This window comes from Euprymna scolopes, chromosome 1, assembly GCF_053919585.1.
Source record: "Euprymna scolopes isolate OS-2025 chromosome 1, ASM5391958v1, whole genome shotgun sequence".
In the NCBI taxonomy this organism is placed as follows: domain Eukaryota; kingdom Metazoa; phylum Mollusca; class Cephalopoda; order Sepiida; family Sepiolidae; genus Euprymna; species Euprymna scolopes.
In genome coordinates this window covers 170,790,854-170,806,632 of record NC_136482.1, presented here as the reverse complement: position 1 = coordinate 170,806,632, position 15,779 = coordinate 170,790,854, and the positions used below count along the sequence as shown (strand labels likewise).

Below are 15,779 nucleotides of genomic sequence, written 5' to 3'. Positions count from 1 at the left end.
TTCCTGTCGTGCCTGTAATAGAGTGTGGTGTCATCAGCATATATACCCATCTCAGAGGCAATTTTGTCGGGGAGGTAATTTATGAATATTAGGAACAACAGAGGTCCAAGGATAGACCCTTGGGGCACTCCCGCATTTATATCATATTGTTTAGATGTACAACTGTCGAGGACAACCTGGATTTTTCTCTAATCTAAGAAGGATTAAATTATGTTTAGTATTCTACCAGTGATACCGTATGATCTAATTTTCCTGAGGAGACCCTCATGCCATACCCTGTCAAAAGCCTTAGATATATCTAGAGCTACTGCTCTGCCCTCCCCAGCTTTGTCCAATATATTCTTTTCTATCTAAACCTGTTGTACGAATTTTTCTTTATGATCTTTTCCTAGGGTCACAACAATAATGTTGATCAGTGTCACTGTTATGAGATTGCAAATCTGATAAACATGAGAGTGGGGGTTGAAAAGGAGTACTTTTAGTAGATGAACGAAAGGATTAGCTTCTTTTTAATCAGCAAAGATTGTAGAATTTTTTAAATTTTAATAGAATTTTCAGTATCTATCACCATTTTGTTTTTGTCTTTTTTCCACCCAAAAGACTATCCTCAGCAAGATCTCAAAGATTTTCACCTGATATATATATATATATATATATATATATTAGTAGAAATACCAGGCATTGCCCAGAAATTAATGAAAAATCATGTCCTTCTGCACCCAGCACTGGACCCTATGTTACAGTATTATCGACATTCATCTCCTACTCAGCAAAATCGTAAATTTATAAAATTCTGGTAAGTTTTTACAAAGTTAATTTTAGAAAACACACAAGAAACCGAAATGCATTCTGGTGGATTTTTTGTTTATTTTCTTTTACATTATTCTTTGTTTTATTCCAATCAATAAAAGATATAGCATAAGAAATAATTCAATGTGTACTTTTCAAAGTATCGTTGATGTAAGAAAATCATGCAAAGAGACATGAAATTATCTCATAACTTTATTAGTCTAGCCATAAGACAAGTGATGAGTAGCAGATAGCAAATAGTAGTCATTCATCATAGAGGGATTTCATACATAAAAAGTAAAGCCATTACTTAAGACAGAAATGTTTCCTTGGCATTCACCCAAACACTCGCAGGCAATTTTTTTATGACATTCCTGGCGTTCCATACTCTGGCCATGCTATACAAGTTGTGAGTTCTAATACAACTATAGAATTTATTTCAGCTGAAATCATGATCTAGGGTCAGGGGTCACTTATTTTGATTTGCTAAACAAATATCGGTAAAACTTGCAGAGAATGCGCTGTTTTACGGTTGTTTTAAAAATGGAATGGAAATTTAAATTCCATTTTAATCTTTTTTTTTTTTAAATTGGCTCTCGGAATAGACACCCGGAACTTTTCCATGTTAAGAACGGCTTTCGAAATAGACACCCCCAACCTCCCTATGTTAAAAACGGCTTTTGGAATAGACACCTTGTCAGCATACCCAAAAACCTATAAAAGTTGACATGTCACATGTGAACAGTGAATTGGACATTGGGCATGTGCGCAATGTTTTTTACAAAAAAGATTAAAACTGAACAAAATTTGAATTTCCGTTCCATTTTTAAAACAATCGTAAAACAGAGCGTTCTCTGCAAGTTTTACCCAAATATCAATGTGAAACTGCTATTAGTGATGGGACAATTCCAATATTTTTCCGATTCCAATACAATTTCTGATTCCATACTAAATTCCAGATTCTGATTCCTATAAATCTTTATATATTTAACTATAGAATTATTATTTTTTCATGTTTACCATAAAAACATGTTAAATTTGCAGATATTTCCGCAGATGTAAAAATACACTTGTGGGGGATGATCTATAGATTTTAGTTTTACTGATAGCTTAAAATCAATAAATATTCATTATTTTAAAATCAATAAATATTCATCATTTTAGCATTACAACCAACAGTAGAAGACTTTACTTTAGACAAAATCTAATAAAAAGGCAAAAAGAATCGTTTTTGACATTGGAAAATAGGCACAAAATTTTCCAATTTCGATACTAATACCCAAAAAATTATGATTTTTCTGGTCCCCAATTCTGATTAATCGTCCCAACACTAGTTGCTATTAATGCCCTTCCTAGGGTTAAAGTCAGTATATCTCGAAAACATTTATGTAGAAAATAGAAAGATAACGTTTTCGTAGCTTGTCATATCATTCAGAAATGCACATCAAAAACTTTATATCTCTTATAGCTTAGGGTGACAGAGCAGTTGTTTTTTGTTGTTTCTGTCAGTTTCTACTCTGTTTAGTGTTAATTTTAATTTAAAAAAAAAAAAATGAAAAATTTCTAGAAATAATTCATTTTAGAAGAGAAGATTAAAAACCAGTTTTAAAAATTCTCGTATTTTATTTAGAAAAAAAAAAACAGTCAGTAGAGATTATAGAATTGTGATAACATCCACATCGATCCCCCCCTCCCGCTGCTAAGTGTTGGAAAGTATAAAAAAAAAAAAACAGAGGAAAGAAATATAACAAAAGACATAGGAAATAGGGTTTATCAGTAGACAATAGACCGGAATTTGTTCCTTAATGTAGACAAAAGAGAGCTATGGTTGGTTGGTTGTTTTTGTTTTACAGCATATCAACCCTTTTCTGGTTATTTAATGCCGAATCCAGTGATTTTGAAGAAAAATTTTTTAATAGAGTATATTTGTTTTTTTTTTTTTTAAGTCGGTTTCTATTTAATCCATAGTTGGGACCCTAAAAGGTACTACCAGTCCGGGTCAGAGTGGACCTGGGAGCAATGGTAATTAAAGGGTGGCTCCACACTCCCCAAAGCCCACAAGCTGGGGCCTTATCATCAGATATAGTTTAAGGTCATATCCAGGACCATGGTGAGGTCCTGATTAAGGTGTGGCAATGATTGTAACAAAACGATCAAACAATAGATATAAATATATGTAGAGCTGGTATGTGAGCAGGTTGGGGAGTGGTTATAGGTTTGTGACAGGGGGGGGGCGGTTTGAAAATTCTAGTCTGTTTTATGATGTTTTTAGGACAGTCTATTTGAAGACTGTCCAGTTGATAACCGTTAGGAAATCAATTGGACACGTGATGGCAGTCATGAGCTGGACACAGTCAGCTATGGTACTTCCTAACATCCGGTGTGTCTGCTACCGAAAGCAGTGACAAGGCAAATCAGTTCCTTTGCTTTTTTTTTTTCTCTCACGCCTATATCTTCCCTGTGCATGTAGTCTTCTTTTATTACATTTTTCTGGTCATTCGTTTTCATTTATTTAATAAACATTGAAAAGTTTTTGCAGTTTTATTTTAATTAAGAATTATTGAAATTAATTTTTTTTTAATTATTGAAAAAACTTTTCGCACTTTTTTTTCAAAGAATTATTGAAAGCAGTCCATGTAAAATTAAATTTTGAGAATATTATGCATTGGATACGTTTTTTTATGATGTTTGAAATTTCGTTATTTTGATTTTAATAATTTCGGGTTTGTAATACTGTACACATAGATTCGAAAAAGTTGTCAAAAAACAAATATATAGCAAATAAATGTTATCAAAGGCAAGATAAGTTACTTTTCTACCAAACTGGATATATTTTTCGTGTTTTTATTCAATGTAACATGTTTATTCAGCTCGAAAACCATACAGTGTTTACCGATGTATTGGAACATTCAAGATGGCGTCTGACTCCCTCTTTAACACGGTAAGTTTGGGAAAAGATGTTATAAATAAATAACTGGATAAAATACTGTTAAAAACTCGCTCAATATATGTTACCGTGACATAGCTTGACATATATTCGGCGGGGTTTTAATAGTATTTTTTCTAGTTTTTATTTATAACACCTTTTCCCAAACTTACCGAGTTAAAGAGGGAGTGAGGCGCCATCTTGAATTTTCGAATACATCGGTAAACACTGCATGTTTTTCGAGCTGAATAAACATGTTACATTGAATAAAAACACGAAAAATATATCCAGTTACGTAGAAAAGTAACTTATCTTGCCTTTGATAATGAATTGATTTATTTGTTATATATTTGTTTTTTGACAACTTTTTCAAATCTATGTGTACAGTAATACAAACCCATAATTTCATTTGTTATTTTGATAACAATAATTTTAATTTTATACTTTGATAAACATATATTTATTATATAAATAAAACAGAAAATTTATTTTTATAATTTCATAAACATATTTTTTATAAAATTTCAAATAAAATAAAAACTTGTTTTTGTAATTTTGTTATTAAAAGTGCAAATCTATACTCCTATAAATTGGGGGAAGGGTGTATTGATATTCATATAAAAAGCTCTTTTTTCTATTTATTCAAAAAGAAAATACAACTTTGTTACATATGGGTCATGGAATTGCATTTATCTGCGAAAGATCTTCATAGCTCAGGCATTAACGTCAAAGGAAAAAGTAAATCGTAAGCTAAACGTTTTGGTTTTGATTCACCGTGGTGGCGCACGAGCACAAGTCATTTTTTTTTTTTTAACTTTAAATCATTACTATATATTCAGTCCAATATAATATAATAATAAACACGAAATCTGCATTAATCAAAATATCATATTTAAGCATATTTTACGACCAGGCAATGCCGAGCGACCTGCTATTAAAGACTAATTGTGTTATTTTTATCTGTATAATTTTGTTGATTTTTATCGTATATTTTTCAGTAATGTCCATATATTTCAATAAATCGCTTACAAACACTGAAGAACAATAAAAGTGAAGGAACTGATTTTCGTTGTCACTGCTTCCGGTAGCAGACACACCGGTAGTTAGGCAGTTCGTTAGCCGACCATAACCCAGATCGTGGCTCAGAGCAGATGGTGAAATGAATTGATCAAGCGACTAACAAACTCAATCTGCCCTCGTGGGGAGGCAAGTAAATAAGAGCACTTGAGTGCTTTTCTTTTTTTCTTGTTTTATTTCATTTCCATATAATTTTAAATTGACCGCGGAAAATTTGTGCGCCATGTGAGAAGGCAGTTTGCTACGCAAAGGCACATTTAACAGCACGTGCGTAGCAATAGCATAAGCGGAAGCTGAAAATAGTTCCTGGGCTCAGGGGTTAATACCATGCAGAAGATAAATTTGTGACGTATTTGATTATCAGATTCGTTGTCAGCGACCTCGAATACTCCTAAAAAACAAATTAGACTGGTCGGTGTTCCGTTGTAGCGTAACAGTATATTTACCCCCCATTTTTTTTTTTTTTTTTAGATATTTTCCTTCATCGTTGAAATTTGGTAACCCTTGACAACCGTTGATCTTGGGTTTCTACCAAAACTCAAGCAATTAAAAAATAAATAAATAAAATAAAAGAAGAAAAATAACAATTCATTTATTTTCTCTTCAATACATGGAATGTTATTATTTTTTTCAATAAAAAATAAATATGTATAATAATAATCAACGTATAATATTTAAATAAAGTTTATTCTTAATATTTATTGTAAGGTTTAATTTTTAGAGAAATAAAATCATTATCGTTCCGGTGTTGCCAACTTCCCATTCGCTAGAGATAGTCTTATTTTGATAATGCAAACAACTCCCTCTCGCATCAACTTGTGTGCGGTGTAAAATATTTAATGTTGAAGAAGAGAACACCTGCGGATCGGAATTTTATGGCAAACTGCACCTTGAAAACTCATAGATTTTTTTTTTTTTTTTTTTTTTTTTTTTAGTAATTTCTGACGTGTTTGGAAAAAAACAACAAAATTTGCTTAATTCACTAAAAAAAAAAAAAAAAAAAAAAAAAAAGAAATACACACACACACACACACAACTAACCAAACTTATTAATTTCCATTTGAAATTTGAGTATTGAAATGAAATAATCGGTATTTATGCAGAATACGGACCGTACTTTTTTTTTTTTTTTTACAAAAGAGTCACCACTTATCAAGCCCAGAAGCCATTCGAGGATAAGGGTTAAAGCGTACAGTCGTAATGGGGCAATGTCGTAATAATTGTTAGTAGTGGAAACTTGGTAAAGAATTACTTAAGGGGTACAGACAGCTCATCAAGAACTTGTTTACGCTGGACTTGAAGACAACCATATTATAATCAGCTGGAAAGCAGGCAAAAGGAAGAGAGTATGTACAGTTCTAAGAAAGAAACTTTGTTCATGGAATCTACAAGTAGGTTTAGGCACAGATAAAGAGTAGGGGAAATTATTGCTAGTGTTTTCAGCTAGACGAGTGTTTCTCGTGAAAGTTTAGCGAGGGGGGGCATAGATTGGAGCTCAGACGAGCACGAGCACTTGCCATGAAATAACAGGTAATTCTATACTTTATCGCTGAAACTGGAGACGCCATTTTATTTCATGCCTCTACAGTTTAAATGCAAGGGAGAAATCATTATTTTAAACTATGGCCGAAGCATGAAATAAATAACAAAAAAATGAAACTGGAGAACGAATAACGATTGCTTCCGAAAAGAATAAATTAACCTAAAATTAACGTTTATTACTTTATTTATGTTTAAAATGTTTATTTATAATGTTTAAAAATATTTATTTGTTCGGAAAAAAAAAATTATTAAAATTATATTTTCTTACGCAAACTTTTCAATAAATGTTTTTACAATTATATTTTGATAAATTTTTATACAATAAATGGTTTGGTTTTCAAATGGCGCTCGTGTCATTTCATTTTCTGTTTTTAATTTAAAAAATATATATTTCATAAAAAACATTCCCGTTTTCCAATTAAACACTTATGGATATATGTTCTCTTTCTTTTTCTTTACTTTTTTTATAGTTCTTTCCGGAAGTTTAATTTTTTTGTTATTTATTTCTAACTTCGGCCATATAGTTTAAAATACTGATTTCTCCCTTGGATTTGGACAGCAGGTGCGTGAAATAAAATGATGTCTCTAATTTCGGCGATAAAGCAGAGACAGGCTCGCAACGTCTCTTCTGTGAGAAAGAGGTTGCAAGGAAGAGAAAAGGGATTCCCCCACTAGGCTACGAAGTCTGTTTTGAACTCTGTCAAGGCAGGAGAAGGTCTTTCTAGCAGCTCCTACCCAAATGTGGCAAAGTACTCCATCCTTGGACGTACCTGGCTCTTATATAGGTAGAGAATTGCATTAGGAGTGAGATATGTACTGGATTGATAGAAGGATCCTACCATTTTCCCAGTGTCCTTTGATGTGATTGATTTGATGTAAGTATTTCATTTCAGATCGGGAGTAACGGTCAAGCTCAGGAACTTGTCAAAACATGGAGCCTCCTCAAGATGAGAGCCATTCATTTCAATTGATGCTAGGTGGGGATCAGAACGTTGATGAACTAATAAGATTATTTAGAAACCCATTCTTAACATGGTGGAGGAGGGCGTCCTGTAACTATTTTGTACTTTCACTTAACAATTCAATACAGTAAAAATTGGATTTAGTTTGAAAATTCCAACTAAAAATAGCAAGGTCCGTATTTTACAAATATTGAAAGTATGTTCTTTTTTAGAGTTCCAGCTGTAGTTCTTAAGTCTTTAAAATAGAAGATAAATGGAGAAACACCGAAATGAAAACTATTTAACAATATAATTCAATTTACCCTTATTATTCAAATTGACACTTATGGCGGCAATTGAAAATAAAGAAAATACAAATGTACGTACTCGTTAAAGAACAAAGACATCATATTTCAAAATTACGCAAATTAATCGTTTTTTTTTCTTCTTCTTCTTCAAGAAAATCAAATAGTCTTTTCGTCCGGCATGATGAAAGCCGATGAAATAAATAAGGAGGAAAACTCAAATCGAAGTGTCGAAGTAAAAAAAAAATCAGCATTATGTTCAATACAGTTTAGTAGTAAAATAACTCAAAATAGTAAATTTGGATTTTCTTTGTTAAAAAAAAAAATACTTGATCGATTTACATAATTTTTGGAATATGACATCTTAATTCTGTACCTCTCACAAACTTTTTTTTTTTTGCATTTTCTCTACTTTTAAGTGCCAATTTGAATAAGCACCAAAAGAGCATATGCTCTTCATATAACTCTGAAGTTAATTATGAAAGTGGACTACTGTGATTTCAAAAACTAACTAATTTATAAATTTTAATGAAAATTCTTAGTAAATAAAAAAATAATTTGTTTTCTAAATTTCCATTAGATTGCATGGGTTATCTTTCAGATGCAAGGTTCCTTGTTTACTTGCGATTGTAACGATGTAAGATTCCGTTGTACGGAAGACCAAATCGGCCATAATTTAAATATTTAAATTTATTTACTGAATTTAAATATTTAAATTGATATACTGTTTAAATGATAATATACGTCTACGATGTTTTTATTGGCGCTTTTCTTCGTATTTTTTAATAACATTTTTTTGCACCATTTACAAGTTTTTTTTTTACAAATATTTTTTTTAATACTGTAATAGTAAAATTATTTTAGTAAAATTCTATATTGGATACGTTTTCTTTATGAAGTTTAAGTAAAAAAAGTTCACTTTTTTTATTATTAAAAATACATTTCATGAAAACACTCATTATAAAATGTTCACGTTGTTTAATTAAAAGTTCTCAATTTTAATCTAATAGTTTTATAATTTTGTTATTTTGTTACAAATTTCTAATAAAGATTATTTTAATTTTAACGGTAATTTGGTTTTCATTATAAACTCCGTCATGTTAAAGGCTTGAAAATCACTTTAAATCAATTTTAATATTAAAAAAAAAAAAAAAAGAGAAATCAACAGGAAAAAAATCTCGTGTGAAAACATTACGAGATACTTTTTCCGTATAATTAATAAATGTATCTTTATTTTACTATTACAGTATTAAAAAAATTATTTGTAAAAAGAACTGGTGCAAAAAAATGTTATTAAAAATACGAAGAAAAGCGCCAATAAAAACATCATAGACATTTTGGCCGATTTGGTCTTCCGTACAACGGAATCTTACATCGTTAAAACCGCAAGTAAACAATGAACCTTGCATCTGAAAGATAACCGATTGCATGTTATGGGGGAGGGGGGTTAGTGCCTTTTGTGTTACTAATGCATCTAGTGTTCTAGGAGAAAGATGAGGAAGGCGCGTGATTATAAGATTTCCCCCACCCTTAGTTCTCTCCAAAAATGGCTATTTTGATTTACTCAATTAGGAAACGCATCAGAACCCCCTCAATCAGCTGAGATTATTTACAGCTATTTTAGTATAAAAGATAACCAGTTTCTTTTTTAATCACTTATTTGCAAAAAAAAATTTTTTAATTAACACTTTGGCTACCCCACTCCGTAATTTTTTTTTTTCATCTTTTTTTACATTCCTCTCAGCAGATTATTATCGAACGGTCACTAATCTGTTAGATTATAACAAAATTCTATATTTAACATCTTTTAAATAGTGTTCGTTTCTAATACCTAACGTTCTATTAAATCGATCCCTCATTTTGGAAGAATCGCCTTTTTCTGCCAAATTTCGCGCATTTAGCCGTTTTATAAGCCTTTATAAATGCTTAAAAAAAAAAAATTAAAAAAAAAAAAAAAAAAAGGCTAAATTCACGAAATTTAGCCGAAATAAGTCGATGCTTTCAAAATGGGGGGATAGATTTTCTAGAACGAACGTTGGGTATTGATTGGAAACGGAGCAGTCGGAGCACCCTTTAAAAATGTTGGTATTTGTACAGTTTAATCAAGACATTAAAAAAATGAAAATATCGGAGAAAGGTTATATTGTACGTATCCATTATGGAATGAAGTTCTCCGAAAAAAAAAAATTTCACTTAATTTCATCAAGTAGTTTTTTTTTTTTTTTTTTTTTTTTTTTACAGCGAAAAAACAATTTGTTATGATACCGAGCAAAAGGTTCGACTTTTAGGAAGTATTATATTATTAAAGTATTAAAGATGGGGAGGGAGCGTCGTGCTTTAAACAGAGTTATCTCCTCGGGGCGTGTTCAAAAAATTCAAAAATGACTACCTTCAACGCGCTGTCATAAAAATGTGTTTTGCGCTGTAAAAAAAAAAACAAAAAAAAACTACTCGATCAAATTAAGTGAAATTTTTTTTTCGGAAATCAAAACTGTACAAGTACCAAAATGTTAAATATTGATTTTTTTTTTTTTTTTTTTTTTTTAATATATTATTTGATAATCTGGTAAATTAGTGACCGTTCGATAATAATAATTTGCTAAAAAAAACTGAAAAAAAAAAAAACGAAAATAAAAAAATTACAGAGGTGAGAGGGGTACCGCTGTCTGTGGCCTGTGCCGCTTCCATTCGTTCGCCAAACTTTAAACAAATCAGGCACAAAGCCATTCGAAAGTGTGTGAAAATGATTGTGGTTGGTCATCCTTTGTCACCATAACTAAAAAAAAAAAAAAATGTCGATCCTTCTTTGTTAGAATCATCAATCGCCATAATACCACATTTACTTCAGGGGTAGTTCTATTTAAATTCACAAAATTAAAAAAAAACAAAAAAAATGATTGAAAATAAATAACGTTTATATACAACCATTAGCGTGGAGTGGGGACAAAATTTTCCTTTTACTAAACTACAGAATATCACGAATTGAAAGAACAACAAAAAAAAGGATGGTCAGGAATGTGACGCAAGCCTAAGTTGAAATTTAATCTAATGTGTTTACAACGAAGGCAACAAGTGGCACAAGGTCATTTTTTCAAACACAGATATATTTATTTTAGCAATAGTCCTTCATAATACAAGTGTGATATACGTCTGATTGTTTTCTCTGTTATTTATCTTAGACAAAACGCAAGATCTCAAAAGAAAAGTATAAATAAATGCCCAGATTTAACTTGCGAAGTAAGTGTGTTCTGGAGACTTTAAAATTGTGGGTTCTTCTCCGGTATTGTAGCGAAATTCGAAAAAATTATAATTTCAATTAAATCAATGGTATCTACTGAATTGTCCATATCTCTGTAATGAACATATCCAAAAATCACGAAAAACGATCAGGTAGAAAATTGATTATTAATGAAAACTAAGACAATTAGCGAAAATTGTGTTTTGCCAAATTGGCCAAATATTGATGCTTGTGCGGTTTTGCCACCGGGCTATTTTTAAATATTTTTTTTTTTTTTTTTTTTTTCAGAGAAATAATCTAAAATATTCGTTCCGACTTCGTTCCGAGTTATGTCCCCTCTTTAGTCTACTTTATAATGTCTAAGAAAAAATGCAATTTTCCCCCAACAATTACTTTTACCTATACATAACTTTCTACTCGATGAATTTTTCTTAATTTAGTGCAAGTGCACTTATGGCTCCGTGCTGAAATTATAACGTTATTATTTAGAAAGCCATTCTTAACATGGGGAGGGGAGAGTGTTTTGTACATACTCTGTACACTTACAATTTAATAAAAACAGATATCGTAAAACTTTAATTAAACTTGAAAACACTATTTAAAAAATAGCGCGGAATAAGTGCATGCACAAGTACCGTTAATTTTTAGATATGTTACGATTTTCGACATGACAAATAAGTACGTAATTTTATTTTGTCTTAAAACGACATATTAAAAAAAAAAAATCGATCGGTTGACTATCTTACCATCACCAACAAACACACGGTAGCGTAATTGTGATATAAATAAGTAATTTTTTTCTATTCCTTACAACTAGGCCATTATCGATTTTAATTACGCAACCTTTTCTACGTGTAAAAGAAATCGCAAGGGAAGAAAAAGGGGAGTTTTATTTCTCGTACATTTTGCGTGTATTTTATCCCTTATAAAGAGCCATGTCCATAGTTATTGGCAAGTAGAAGGGCAATAATCTCATTTACATATTTTATTTAATATTTACTTACCACCATGACAGAAGGGAGGAAGACGGTAAGAAGACCAACGTAGATAGGAGACTAGCCATAAATAGCTTGAGTTTCCTACTGACATGGACAAGATCTTTTCAATCATTAGCGATATGAAACTCAATTGTTTAAAACTAAGTATAAGACAACTGTTGTTGTTGTTGTTGATACAATATACAACTACTAAATGGTAGCAGTAACTCTTTCTTTAACAGCGTCTACATATTTGCACTTACGTATGAGCGTGCGCACGTTCACACCTACGCACAAAGATATACAAAACAGTAAAACACACTTAAGGAAGACGTAGCCAGTATATATATAGATGTAGATATAGATAGACAGATAGATAGATAGAAATCCTAGTGTATTAGTATGTAAAGTAAAATATTGCGTAATACGTAAAAAAAAAAAAAATGAAGACCGGCGGATCTGAAGAATCTTTTTCTTTTTTTTTTTTTTAATTTGTTTTGTATTTTTTTATTGCATTATTATCGAATGGACACTAGTGTACCAAATTACCAAAAAAAAAAAAAATGTAAAAAAACAAAAAAGTCAATATTTAAATATTTGTAAGAGGTGCCTAATTTCTCATGCAACGTTCTTTGAAAGAACTTCTTTCAGAAACTTGGCTTACAAACATCGAATGTTTGTAAGCCAAATTTCGAGAATTTAGCCCTTTTTAAACCAGTTTAGCCTCCCCCCCTTTTTTTAAGATTATTTTATGAAACGAAATTTAAGAAAAAAAAAGGTTATATTATTTTATTATTGGAATCCTTTGAGATGAGTAATTTTTATATTTATTTATTTGTGGACTGTTATCCTCATCTTCATAGTTGTTGTTTTAATAACGTTTCAGTCAACTATTCCTTCGTCAGGTGGTTGGTTAACCGCGACGGGATAGGAATGCTGAGTCTCTTAACTATATCCTCAATAATTACTGCCTTCCAGAGTTGTCGTCCTCTCACCACGTTGTCCTGCCAACTAGCCCTCTAGCCTGCTTTGGGTAGAATTGAAACCGCTATCTTCAGACAATGCTCACCTGGAATCGTAGAGATTCAACGTAGAGAATCCACTGCGCCACGCCACGCCACGCGCGGCAAAAATATGCTCGCGATTGCGCGTTCAACAATGGCCACCACTTATAACATAAAGAATTACATTGCTTAAATTCCAGAAAACTACTTATTTATGGAAACTTTAAATGCGATATTTTATGTTTGGTGGATATTGTTGTAAGCGCAAATGCGCATATATATTTTTTATATAAAAAGAAATTAATTTTTCATTATCTTGAAAATTCATAACGTCGTTTCTGTTTTAAACAAATATGGCCGCCGCGTTATATTACTGAAACATGCGGAAAAGTATCTTTTCAGTAGTGTGAAAACAAGTTGCCAAGTCTCAATTTTAAATGCCGCGCCCAATTTTAAATGCCTGGCCTGGCCTCATTTTGAATATTCGTTTTAAGCACACTCGAAAACTCTTAGAAAACAATTTTTTAAAGGTATATTGTGTGTTGGTCTACCAGGCCACAATTGCCTTTTCCTCAACTTCAGGTTTCAAACAAAACAAAAAAAATGGCTGACATTAGATGGTTATCTGAAGTCTCGCTAATCGGTCAAAAAAAAAAAAAAATACTGGTAGAAATCCACCAATTAAATGTCATAATGACATATCTTTTTCGTTTTGTTAGCTATACTGGAAAATAACCAAACATTTTTGTTGTTCTTCTTTGTATATTATTTTACGTACTAACACCGGAAGATTGTCACTAAACTGCTATATAAAAATACTGACAGCTCTTTCATTTTTTTTGGCTAACAGTTAAAAAAAAACTTTTTTAAATAAATAAATAAAAACAGTGAGTGATGGCCTGTGAGTAGAATAGGATGTGATCCTATTTACACTAAAATAAAGTTAGTGAGGAGGGCGAGAGTAGTAAAGAATTGAGATTTGACCATTACCATTACTGATTCTACAATTATTTGGATTTTTTCCTTTCGTGTTTGTAAATATTCAAGAGCGATACAAAGAGAGTAGACATTTTTTTTTCTGTATGTATTTTTTTTTTTTTTTTGTTTTTGTTTTTTTTTTTTTGTTTTTTGTTATTTTAACGAATCTCTTAAAACGCTAAAAATAGTGAAATATGAAGTGAGGAAACCGCAATTCAGTGAAGTAGAAAGATATGGAACATAGACATGAGAGAGAGAGAGAGAGAGAGAGAGAGAGAGAGAGAGAGAGGATGCGCGTTTTGTGTTTAGGAGAAAGTGTATGTGAAAAGGAGAGCGAGAAAAATGAGTAACAACTGCTAGTCAATATTGTATTCTATGATTTGCGATGAGCGATGACTCACCGAAGAATTATGCAAAGGAAGAAAACTATACCTGTACCCACATGCATTAGATGCATGATGGGAAGATGGTATCATTGTAATTTTGTAGTTAACGCGCCGCGTACAAACAAGATGGCCTATAATTATAAACCTCGGTCGAAATTTAAGTTTAAAAATAAATAAAGTTATATTACGTAGGTGACTCGGACTAAATTCTCACACTCATAATAGTATATGACAATATAGCATGAATCAAAGACAAACACGTTTTAGCCGGTTAATTTAATGCGCTTGCGCGAAAACCAACATGGCCACTAGTGAAAACATTACGGAATACATTGAATGATAATGGTCTTAATATCATAAAAACTACTTGTCGGCGACGTTTTTAAACGTGATATTTATTCGAAACAAAACCGAATACCTTTAAAAATCAACTTTTAAAAGGTAAGTCTTTGTTGGTACTCTAGCGCATATCGGCCGAATTGAACATTAAAAAAAAGCAGGCCAATAGTGCAATTCGCAAAACATTCTTTTTCGTACTCTTACGGTTAAGCTGCATATTTTAAGATTATAGGAGGAGGGTAATTAATCAAGCAACGTAACGGAGGTTCGAAATAGAGGCTGCCTCGTTTGTACGATGCTAAACTAGGAAATCGAAATCATCATCATCATCATCATCATCATCATCATCACTAGCATACTTGTGGAAATTCCACAGGGGACTAATTAATATGTAATATATTGATGTTGGCATTCTGTAAATATTCAGCGTAAATGGAGACGCTCTGATATTATTGTACCTATTTACAATGCTTCCCCACGGGACAGAGTTAGACACCAGGGTCGTTTTTTAACATAGAGAAAAGGTACAAAAATAAAAATTGTCTCATGCGTGAAGGACTGCTTCTCCACCGAAAGAGAACAAGAAATGGAAATGCAGCATCTAAAGAACAGATACTACACTTTGATCTTGGCCAAATCCAAGCTAGCAGGGATGCCCTGCATAGCCAGGTCATAAAATATGCTTAAATATGATATTTTAATTCTTGCAGATTTTGTATATATTATTATAAAGTTAATGTTCTATTGATTTTTATATATTATAAAGTTGCGATTTAAATATACATATATATATATATATATATATATATATATATATATATATATATATATATGACCTGGGTTAATCAGCTTGAATCGAAACTGAATCCCAAACTTAGGAATATATATATTTTAAATTGTAATTCAATGAATTTCAAAAAGCTCTCATTGAAATGAATTTCATATCAAAGAACTTTTATTATTCTAAGCAAGACAAAGAATGCTTTAGAAAATTAATCTCCTTAACCTATAGGGTTGCGATGTCTACCATCTCATCAGAGGAGAGAAAATATTAGCAAATACTTATAAAGGTATGCACCCTATTTGCTAAACTCAATGAGACATGGAAAGTCAAAGTCAAAATAATAAATTTATCAGAAGTCCATTTATTTGCTCTATCTTGCATATCGAGCAATTCTTGTTTAGATGAGATAACTTATAGAATATTACTGCCAGTAATATTTTGCAAACCTTACAATCTCACGTTTCCATAACAACTGATTGTTAAATAAAAACTA

The 15,779-nt window shown here is 31.5% G+C and overlaps 1 protein-coding gene across 5 annotated transcripts in view; it reads right to left on the bottom strand.

Moving 5' to 3' along the window:
• LOC145277398 (E3 ubiquitin-protein ligase Jade-2-like) overlaps positions 1 to 14,279 on the bottom strand; it is a 119,576-nt gene extending 105,297 nt beyond the window's left edge. For 2 of the 5 annotated variants that reach the window (XM_080128794.1, XM_080128800.1), the window contains exon 1: positions 11,823 to 12,115. The gene's annotated coding sequence lies outside the window, so the exon portion shown is untranslated. Of the gene's footprint in view, positions 1 to 7,662; positions 7,774 to 11,822; positions 12,116 to 14,209 lie in introns of those variants that run through there. The other 3 variants (XM_080128797.1, XM_080128813.1, XM_080128819.1) reach the window with 3 other exon arrangements.
• Positions 14,280 to 15,779: the final 1,500 nt, after the last annotated feature.